Source organism: Manacus candei, unplaced genomic scaffold (assembly GCF_025592945.1).
Source record: "Manacus candei isolate 608988 ecotype Guabito, Panama unplaced genomic scaffold, ASM2559294v1 h1tg000019l, whole genome shotgun sequence".
NCBI classification, from domain to species: domain Eukaryota; kingdom Metazoa; phylum Chordata; class Aves; order Passeriformes; family Pipridae; genus Manacus; species Manacus candei.
Window position 1 is genome coordinate 7,456,771 of NW_026138067.1, and position 11,368 is coordinate 7,468,138.

An 11,368-nucleotide genomic window follows, 5' to 3' on the forward strand; every position below is an offset into this window, starting at 1 on the left:
TCCTAAAATTTTCAGGTTTGAAATGAAAAAAACATAAAAAGAAAATCTACAAATAATGATTGCCTTCAATACTTATTTTAAACTCCTACAGTGAAACCTCTACTCATAACAGAAAATTGAGGCTGCTGTTCTCCCTTAAAGAACATGAGACAACAGGTCACAAAATCTCCCTTGCCTTTACATAAAAAAATAAAATTTGTGTTATAGCATAAAACAAAAGAGAAGACTGAAGATTATTCTCTTTCTTTGACTGCTCTCAAGACATCATCAGGAAAATCAATCCTTTCTCTGTCTCCCAGACTTTTGGGCTTCTTTGAATGAATTGTCTCCCAGATATCTCTGTTAAATCACTCTTAGTCTTACTAGGGAAAACAAGTGACTGTGAGAGACAAGGAACATTTTTGTTCTCTTTTTTGATGATGTAGACTGGGTTTGGTGTGTGCCAGCAATGCCAAATGGGAGCAGCACTATCCCTAAGGCTTTGGTGAAGGTTTCAGATGAATGCTGCAGCTGCTGTGGAAGTTGTCATAATCATCAGCCTTAGTCATTGCGAAATCTCACTGAAGCTCACTCTCCCTGAAGAGAACACAAAATCTAGGGGTAAACTCCTATGTTCAATAGCTATTTTGCTAAGTTTTAGAGCTGAAATTGTGACTGCTAATGATTCTTATTTCCAATTGAGTTACTGAAATGTTCCCCAGGTTTTCGATTTAGCATAGACTTGTCTTTTTGGCCTTGGATATGTTGAAATAGCTAAGCTTGTTAGAAGTAGATGTTAGTCCAGATGGAATTGAAAACAGATTTCTGAGGCAAGGAGTCTAACGTAACAAATTATTGACACATTTCATTACTTCTACTGCAGTCTAAAATATTGGACAAATCACTAATATAAATTCACAGTTTAGACAGCTTTTGGAACAGAGAGGCCATCAATTCTTTATGGTCAAACATGATATCTAATCACTCAAATAACACTGCTTTGCTTAAAACTGCAGATGTCATTTTTGGATTAGATTTTATATTAGGGTTTTTTTGATGAGCAAAATTTGGATTATTTCTTTTGTTATGTGAATTATCCTTTGTTACAATCTGACATCTATTGCTGTGGGGTGGGAATCTACAGAAAACTTGGCTTCAGTCATACTGCTCTAATGGCTTAATTGTCATTTAGAGTAGAAAATGTCAATGTCGACAGATCAAAGCCTTCTCAAAACTAAAATGAATTCCTTGGATACTCCAGAGGTTTGTATCCACATTGGATCATATTATCTACAAGTCTTGCAATAATCATTTTATGCCTGTCTATAAACACAGAGCAGATGCAGGTTTCCCTTTTTCTTAACGTTCTTGCGTATCCAGCACCTTGAGAAGCTGGCTTAGCTGTGCAGTCCATTTACATAACTTTCGGTGCCCAGCAGATTTCATGCTGTTTTATTAACCCATTCAAGAGCTGAGCTTATATTTGACCAAAAATGGTGAGAAATTCGGTGTACTGTCAAGACAGCACAGAGCCCTAGATTTTTTTTTCATTGAATAAAGGGACAGATTTTCAGGAGGCTGTAGTGGATGTTGTGCCTTCCTAATTATGAAAATATTAACTTCCATGTGGGCTGCTTGATTGAAGGTGTGTTTGGAATCAAGCCAGAGGCAAAAGCAAAAGGAGATATACAGCAAGAAAGACTTTTTGCACCACCTGGAAGTGGAAGAGAATTCCTGCTACTTCTCATAGTTTGCCATGTCATTTTGAGAGCTTCAGGATGAAGAGTAGGAAATTGGCTTCCAGTTTATGGCTTGCATAAATTTTGATTGCTTTCAAGTCATATGTTATTTTTGGAGGCACTTGAGGAAAACTGTTTTTTCTTTGGATGTTACTGAAAAAAGATATGTAATCAAAAAATACTCAGTTTTGCCGTTAAATTATGTACAAGACACTGGGTCACAGTAAGGAATACTTCCTTTTCTCAGCTTATCTTTCAGCTTATCACTTCTTCCTTGAGGCAATTGCATTTCTAGAAGAGCTGGACTAGTTGCTATGCTTGTATTGCAGAGCAACTAAATAGGAGTACACTTTCAGACACTTAATCATGTTCTTATATTACCTAAAATATAGATAGAAGGGGCAGGAATTACAAATTTTCCCACAATTTTATTTTTAGAAAACTAATAATTATTGTTCCTTATTTATATTTAATTGTTGATTTCCTTGGTGAAATTTAGGGGTGGAAAGCAGAATTCTTTCACCATTATACCAAAATATGAGGACCTTACATTGGAAACCCAAACGCTTCATTCTGAGGTTTTCAGTGAAACCACATATATTTCTAAAAGGAAATCCCCCTTCCCTGAATATTTCTTTTTAATAGCAAATCTGAAAAAAACATGTTTTGTAAAATATATCAGCATATTTTTAATAGTTGGTTGTAGTGGAAAGATTTTGTAATTATTTTTTTTAAGTGGGTCAGTTAATGACATCATTCACCTTTTTAGAATTAGAAACTTTACAAAAAAAAAATCTAGAATAAGTGTCATCAATCCTTTATAAGCTAATACGTTTCATGATATCACAGAAATTTTATATAAAATTGGCCAAGTCCTGTGAAGTACGAAAATATAACTTTCATCAAAAAAAGTATTTTGGAGAAAGGTAATCAATGTACATTATTAACGTTCTAGAGGTTAACCTCAAGCAAACTGAGCAACAATAGAACTACCATAGCAGAGAATAAAGGATATGAAGGAATATTTTTCAAAACTTGATACAAAGCTCCATATGAACATAAAAAATACCTATGTATTCTGTAGATACACTATTCTTTTCACTGAAATTATTTGCAATACCAGTTACTAGAGACGGAAAAAATAGCATACAAGTTTCAACTGCAGAGTATGAATCAATTTCTATTTTATGTCCTACTTTCTGTATATTCACTGAGTATTGCCAAACCAATAAACAATCAGTTCACAAAAGTTTGATTCCTATTTCTTCTGTAAGTAATGTGTTGCCCAGAAAAAAATAGGAAAATGTAGCCTGACACAACGAAAGGGAATTCTGCTTATATGAGTTCTGACACTCAAGAATTAAAGAAAGCTAATTGCTATTGTTTCATTTTATCCAGTTTGAGTGGAAATAATTTTTGAAGAGTCATGAATAAAAAATAAGGTTATTCAGCTAAGGTTATTCAGCAGTTAAGAAATAATTTGAGTTAGAATTATTTTGCATTATCTCCTGAGACACAGTTTGTATATTCTGTCACATGTATTTTCTATGCACAGAGACATGCATGGGAAATACGTTTGCGTGTAAGAGACTGCTGCTTGAATATGGTATTACTTATTGTAGGCCACCCACAACAGTGCTGCGTTGAAGTAACTCTTCACTACCAGCAATGATTCAGTTAACCTTTGATTAAACACAGGAATTTAAACTATGAAAAGGTCTGAAACCTGACACAGTCCTTTGACACCTTGATGTCTGTCATTAAAGATAATCCTGCATTAGGTACTGATTTCTGAAAATAGAATTAAACTACTTTGGTTTTCAATCTTAACCCTTCCATATTACAAATGTAACCCTGCTGTGCTAGGAGGCTTCCTGAAATTACTGTTTCTCCTTTCAAGTCCATTTTTTTGAGAAGGAGCTTTGCAGGGAGCACAGGGGACAACAAACACAAACTGGGCAGCTCCATCACTGGCAAATGAAGTGACTGGGTTGTAGTAATGAGTAGACAACAAAGCCATCCAGGACTTCAGTGTGATCATGCCCCCTTTTTCCTTCACTTTTTCTGCTTCATACAGAATGGGACATTGAGTCAGAAAGACATACAACATGTTGGTTGTTGGTTTTGTTCTTTTTTTTAATTCTTTTCTTTGTCTGATCATCATCAATGCCATACCACTATTTTTAACTTCATCTCTGTGGAGGTTGTGCTCCATCTTTTACCACTGTTTCTAGTCAGTAGATGGAAGCCCTGGGATAATTTGAGAGGCCTGCACCCTCAGATATACTTTTACCCCTTTTCATTGCTACATTTTTTTTCTCCTCTTCCACAACTCTGTTTATCCAAGTTACTAAGAAAACTTCAGTGGGAATCTCTCAATATGTCCTCAACCTGCTGTTCTTTTACTCTGTGCAACATTAGATGCTGGCAAGAAGTGACAGGTTCTCATTTTGCAGTGGTTGTCTCTCACCTGGATATACAAAGTAAAATAAAGGAGTCTAAAATAAAATTAAAAAGAAGCAAAACTTAGTAGCAGATTTCCATCGGAAAATAATGTGTGGTGATCCAAAGTTCTTAGCCTGTGAAATATGAGAAAGTCTTGAATTTATACTGTTCTTGAGAAAATGCCCATCAGTTTTTCGGGTAGGTCATGTATTCCAGCTGAGCTGGAATATGCAGGCTGCTGGCTGAGAATAGCCCAGGCACTGACTGTTCTGCAGAGATAGCTTTTGCACCCGTAATCACCAGCTGTTGGTGAGCAGGACATCACCCCACAAAGGGCTTGATCTTGGAAGTATGTCAATAGTCCAACCTGAAAAAGCAAACCCTGACCAACAACAGAAGACTTCTCTTGAAGCTGAGCAAGAACAGTCTCCAAACTCCTCAGGTGCCCTCCTCAGCCCTCTCCCAGGTACCCCTGGATGCTGGAGTGCCCACGAGTCTTTCCAAGCCCCTGGCAAACAATTACATAACTTTTAGAGAGAGAACTTTTCCTTTTATTTTTCTCCAGCAGAAGCTTTTCAAACTACCTTGTCAACCTGTACTCTCGTGGCAGTGCACATAGGATGTTCCTAGCCCCTAGCTACTCACAGAAAACTGAAAAAGGGAAATAAGAGGATTTGTGTTGTTTTCTTTTAGCTACATGATACATGAAGCCTGAAAAGGATGACTTGCTCCTTGACAAGTTTTCAAGTGGCACCTACTTAACTGCCCCAGTAGTACAGCCGCAGTTTCCTAAAACTAAAACCTGTCTTGCATATCTCTCTCTAGCCAAATTTCTGGTTCATCCTCACAGATATCATACGAAGGAATAGTAAAAAAGTTTCAAAATTATTTGTTGCAACATGGCTGCTGAAAGTTTCAGTATGAATGCAGCCATTTCAGGAACATTCCCATAGTAATGTTTTAAAGCATTTCCACATGTACTTTCTAGAAGGCAAAAAAAAATGAAAAAGAAAAAAGAAAGACAACCTAAGGAAGCTTCAGCTTAAACATGATCAGTGCAAACAAGGAAAATCAGCAAGAGTTGAAAAGATTACCTCAAGGATGTGGCTTTTATGGAAGAAGGAAGGCGAAATCTTGCCTTTTCAGGGAAGTTCATTTTACAGTACCAAAGAGGGCATTTCACTTTGGCAGGGTTCTGCTGCCTGTGTATTAGAGCTGCTTTTTGTGCAACCATTTTTTCTGATAACGATGTGCAGAGCATTAATGGGAGAGAAATACTTTGGGATGCATAGAGTAACCTGGTATTTCCTGGTGGAATACCAAGTTGATCCCTTCCATGACACTAATCTCATAACTCAGTCACTGAGTGCTAAAGATTTCTCTTACAAATTAGATATGTTTGATAACCCATTCAGTGTTTTGACATGCTTGGTATGTTGCTGCTTATGTTCCTTCCTGGATAACAGTTTAATATGATGATTTGCGGTGCCAGCAGGAGTCAGACAGGTGCAAGCATGAATGGAGTTTCTCTACATTGTCATTGATGATGCAGGAATCTCATGGACTCCAAAATCCTCATTTTTCCTGCCTTACTATTTTGTATAAAAGCCTCATTGAGTGTTATTTCTGGAAAAGTGATTACAGAAAGAAATAAAGCCAACTAGCCTTCCCTGATTCCACTTTTGTTTTTATTTACGTTGTGTTCCAGATTAAAGGTTACAAATTCAGGATCCATTTTGATAGATGCTGAACCTGCCCTAGAGTTCTAGGAGAAAAAGCATCAAGAGACACATTGTTAAAACCCGAAGAAAAAGTATGAACGGGGGACAATTCAGTCCCAGTTGAAGCAGTTTGACTGTCCATGCAATCACAAATGCTAGTAGTTTGAAAAGCTTTATATTGACTTTATTATCTAGCTTCCCTTGCCTTTAGTAGGAGTAGGACATTCATCTTCTCTTATTCACTAGGTGTGACATGTTCGGAAAGTGCTGGTTCCTGGATATGCTCTTAAAAGGGTAGACAACTGGAAAATATCCCATTTAAGAAATCTCTGGCAGTAAATACAAAGCTGGGTTCTCCACAACTGGTTGGCACCAAGGTTTTTTTATAAGTCAGTAAACTGATGTGTAGAACCATATCTGTAAAACTTTTTGTTGTCTAACTCGTAAGTGGAAATGTCTATCTAGACAAAAGCATGTGAAATAATAATGCTGATTTGGCCCTTTCAGGTATGTAATAGTGATCCCAAGAAGGCTTGTTTGTGTTAGCATGGGATGTGGTGTCTGAGTTCCTTCATGGCCAGAGCTTCATCTGACCCAAAGAAGATGGGAGGAAGGACAAGGGACCCATTTTCATCACGGACCTCCCAGTTTCCAGGTCATGTGCAGGGCAGATGAGAACTGAATCAGAGGCCCAGGGAACAGCTGCCATGAAAAATGACTTTTCAGCCATTAAACTGACATCAAAATGCTGCTTTTTCTCAGGGCACCTATTCCACAAGCCTACCTTTCTTAACAGCCAAGGTTCTGAGACTGAAATCTTCACCGTTTGTATAATACAGCACCAGCTCCTCCATGATGTACCACAGGCACCATGCAAACCTGCCTGTGGAGACAGCCCCACCTGGGAAATCATGAAAAGGTTGTTTGTCCATCGTACTTGTGTCCAGTGGGTAACCAAATTGCCTCTGGTTTTGTTTCATCTGCATTCATTTTCATTTGTTGGGAACTGCTATGTTGGCTGCTTTGGAAACTCAAAGTGAACAAAAGGGCACAAACAACTGGGTTTCTCCAGCTTTTTAAATATTGATTTATTTCTGGTTTCTGTAAGAAATGACATGGAATCCTGCAAATATCTAAGGTTATCTGTGGCCTTGTGACCTGTAAATCATAACTTCAGTGCAACTCTGGTTCGAACACTGGAAAGTGAAAGGTCAGAGAAACAAGATAGCTTATGTATGGCAACAGGATTAGCAGTTTGGGCTGCTCTGAAGATATTAATTTGGACCATCCTATGGCAAATATCCCTCAGATGCACTTAAGGGGAGAAAAAGAATTCTTGAACTCTTGTAAAGGCTCAGTATTTTTTGGATTGCTGACTATGAATAAATCATGAGTAAAAAGCCCTATTGCAATGTGATTCTTGGACCATAAGATAAAACCTGTGAGAGAGGAATTAAAGACAGTCAGGATAACGCATTATGCATCAGTTGGTTAAAGTCAGATTCAAAGAAGAAATTGAATTTTTGCATTTACAACTGGTGAACATTTGTCTTGAAAAGTCTTTTATGTGTTCTTTCTTTCAAAAATAGTTCAGTTCCCATCTTGAACTACAGCTTTCTTTTCTTTGCTTCTTCCTTAGGCCTCCTGATGTCTGTACTCCATATACATATCTCTGGTGTAGTCAAAATGTAGTAAATACAACATGAATTTTTAGAGTGGTTTTGTGTGGTTCCCCTTTCTCCATCACCTGTGGTTTTGTTAGCAACTTTTAACTCTGTAAATATAATTATTTTCCCTAGGAAAGGTCTAAACTGCTATAAAACCAATGTATTTTTAATCCATTTTGGACAAACTGAAGTCAGTGGGAGTTTGGTACTTCTAAAACTGAAAGCATGTACCTAAATACAGATTTCGTTTTGACCATCTATGCTGGACATCCTGACCATTTTTATCAGGTTCTTCAATGTCCTTTTCTTAGATCTGTCATTGCGTGTTTAGTTGATTCTGGCGACGAGTTCATCTTTGGAAAAGCTTCCCTTTGAACCACAGGTGGCAGCAGACAGCAGAAACGTCGGGAATAAGGGTTTCTCTGCACCTCCGAATGAGCTGTCAGGATAGTTTGCTTTCCTCTAGGATAAACGTTCTTTATTGTTTTCTCCACACATCCAATGGCTACTTAAACTGTATGTTTTATATATTATACCTATTTGCAATGAAAATATAAACATTTTTGATTTTTTTTCTCTCTGAGTACTGACAAGCCACACAACCCAAAAGAAGCAGTAAGAGAGATGTTGACTCCTGCTTAAATCTCTGTTCATAAACCCATAGTCACATTTACAGATGTAAATTCTGTCTCTGCATTTTACACTATTATGAGTAAAACTGCTCTTGCTTATAAACTTATTTTTGCAAAACAAAGTCTGATATATTTGTTATTTTTTCCCAAAGCCTTGAAAACTCCAAACGAGTGCCAAAGATTTTGTAACATGCTAAAAGAAAGGGACACTAGACACAACTCCACCTACATGTTTAGACAACTCTGTCTGCTCCTGTAGCAAAATTAGCATTGATTTCTTAATCTATTAGACAGAATAAATTAGTGGAAAAGCCTTCGGCTAATGTGGTTGTACTTCTCAAAAATATTGAAATGTGTTTATATCATCTTTGTCTTGTGACCAGACAGTCTAAAAAGTTCAGCCCCTTCGCTCCAGAGTGTGCACTAGAGGTAGGTGAGCAGAGACATCACCTCATGAGAAACTGCTAGGCCATGCTTCTCTCCCTCTTGGGACAGGGAGCTATTCCAGAAGAAATAAGTAGGAGGGGAATATGGGGGCTTGATGACACCTCCACTACTTGGTACAGATAGCCCTGATGTGACTTGCGGCTAGAAAGATTTTGGCAGCTGCTGGTCAGGACACACGGATGGGCCAGAATTTGTGGGACTCAGGACCTGCACTGATATTACTTCAAGAAGTTCCAGATTTCTTGAATGGACTGAATGAAACCCCTCAAAAAGGACAGTGTTGGTGCCTGGCAGTGTGATACTCCACGTGAAAGCAGAGCAGAAAGTGGCAACAAGAACCACTGCATTAGTTCAGGAGAACTTTGTCTAGGGGTTTTACAGAACAAACAGTGCTATGTGAAGCAATCAAAAAGAGATTAAATAATCATCTATGGTGGATGAAAGATGAAATCCAGAGGTGTTTAAATCAAAGAAAGAAAGGGGGGAAAAAAAGAAAAAAAAAGGAAAAAAAAAGGAAAAAAAAAGAAAGAAAAATTTGCTTCAAAAGAAGAGTAAAACATATTCAGGAGTTACTCAGAAGAAAACAAACCAGTGATTCAACAATGCAGTTAAATGAGTTCAGGTCTGAGATGTGTAATTTCCTTTCAGGCAGACAATGATTCTAAATATAAGCGTGAGAGGGCTGCAAAAGGATGGACATGCACATCTTTTAATGGAAGAGTAAACATTATCCAATGCTGATTTATCTATTGACAGATTTGTGTCTCATGCTAAAAGCATGAACTGTTTCTCAAGCTGCAGTCTACCAAAAATTCCTCTAAGAAGGGACTGCTTTTAAAGTATTGCTTTATTTTACCAGATGTCAATGTACCTCTTTTACATTGTAAATAATAAATAAAAGCAGAAAGTAAAAGTGCGATGCTAATTCTTTTAGGCTTTAAAAAATTAATTGGATACTAATTATCCTCTAATAAATATGTTAACAGATTCCTCTGCCAAATTGTTCTTCATTTTACTTCTTTTCCAATGCTTTCATCTTTGTCATTTCTCCATATTCTTTTTGTCAGACTGACTGTCTTCTTTTGCCCACTTTGCCTTCAGCTTCCTTATCTAATTCCTTTGCATTCTTAGCTGTCTTATTCTATAACACCCATGTCCTCGCTCTTCCTCAACGCATTTCAGTGTAACAAGAATCTTCGTTTTTCCTTTGCTTTCCTTTCAGCTTTTTTCCCCTCTGTTTCCTCCTGTGCTGGAGAAGCTGCCTATGAGTTATTCTTCTGGGGTCCTTTTAGGGTTGACCTGGCAAAGCACCATTTCCTGTTTAAGTTGAAAGAAGGTCCTCTGTGTGCTTATGGGCCTGTTTTTCTGTCCACGGTCTTGCAGAGCAAATGGCAAGAAAAGTTTCTTCCCTGTAGTTTGGTGGGGGACTGACTTTACTCTTCCCAGAGGTGATGCTGTTGTTGTGAACAAAAATATCTACACCTTCTGTTAAATGTGGTGCTTGCCTCCCGTGACTACTTCCAGGCAGCAGAAGGCAAACACTGCCAACAGTCTAAAAGGAGGAACAGGGGCACTATTAAAGTGAGAGAAAGGTGAGAAGCATAATGAGAGAAAGGAAATTTATGATAACACTTCAGGATTCAAGATTCTCTCTACCAAAACACAGAACTGGTGTCTAGGCTTTCATTTACTTTAATATATCATTTGGGGGTCATATTTACAGTATATAACCATTCTTTAGTGTTCTTTAATTGAACTCCCTGGTTCAGAAAACTACACAGACCATTTATATGGACAATAAGGTCTAATTAAAATAGAAGTTTTAGCTAGTGGAAGAATGAAGGCTCTAATTTCATGAGATTTTCAATGGGCTTAGGTTCTATTTCATCATCAGTACTTAAAATTCACGCAACAGAATGCAGAATTTTCTGGATGAACTTTTCCATTTTTACAGACTTGCTCCACAGCTAACTTGATATAACCATAAGCATGTCTTTTCAAAGAACCATATTAAATTTCTCCCCGTGTAAAAATTTTAAAAACACAGAGAAAACCAAACCCCTCAAAGTTTACAAAAGCAAATAATACCCAGAGATTTCTGCTCATATGAGCAAGAGCCAGGAAGAGGGGGTTTGGACACTCCTAGAGGAGAAGGGAGTTCCCACATTGTGTGACAGTTGTGGTACAGTAAATAGGAAACTGCTATGTCTCACAGGTAATCCCCTCCTTTCAACTCCTCCCTGTCTGTCTTTCCCCTCTCCACATTACAGCTCCATATCCCTGTCTTCTCTCCTTCCTGCTCTCGCTCCTTGGCATTTGCATTTTTAATTAATTTCATTTTTGGTGCTTTTTGGATTTTTTTTTTTTTTTGCTTGACCTGAGATTACAGATCCTTTAGAAAAAATTTAGGAGAGGACATTTTGATTGACTGTGTCAAGTTTTCTTCAGACATATGGATTTGTGTGTGTATTTGTATCTGTGTGCACACCAGAGGTCAGAGTCAGGCAACAGCAGCAGCAGCAACTGTATTCAGGGATTACAAGCTGTCCAGCTCCCATAAAAGCCAGTAGATAGGAATGCCTTTTGGCACAACTGTAGCACGGAATGGTTGCAAACTGTGCTTGATTCTACCTAGAGAGTTAAGCTCTTGTTGTGGTTGCTGTTTCAGTTTTTTTCTCCACAAAGGAGAAGTGGATACTGTGCCAATCCCAAACGAGGTTAACTGAGGCATGGTCAGA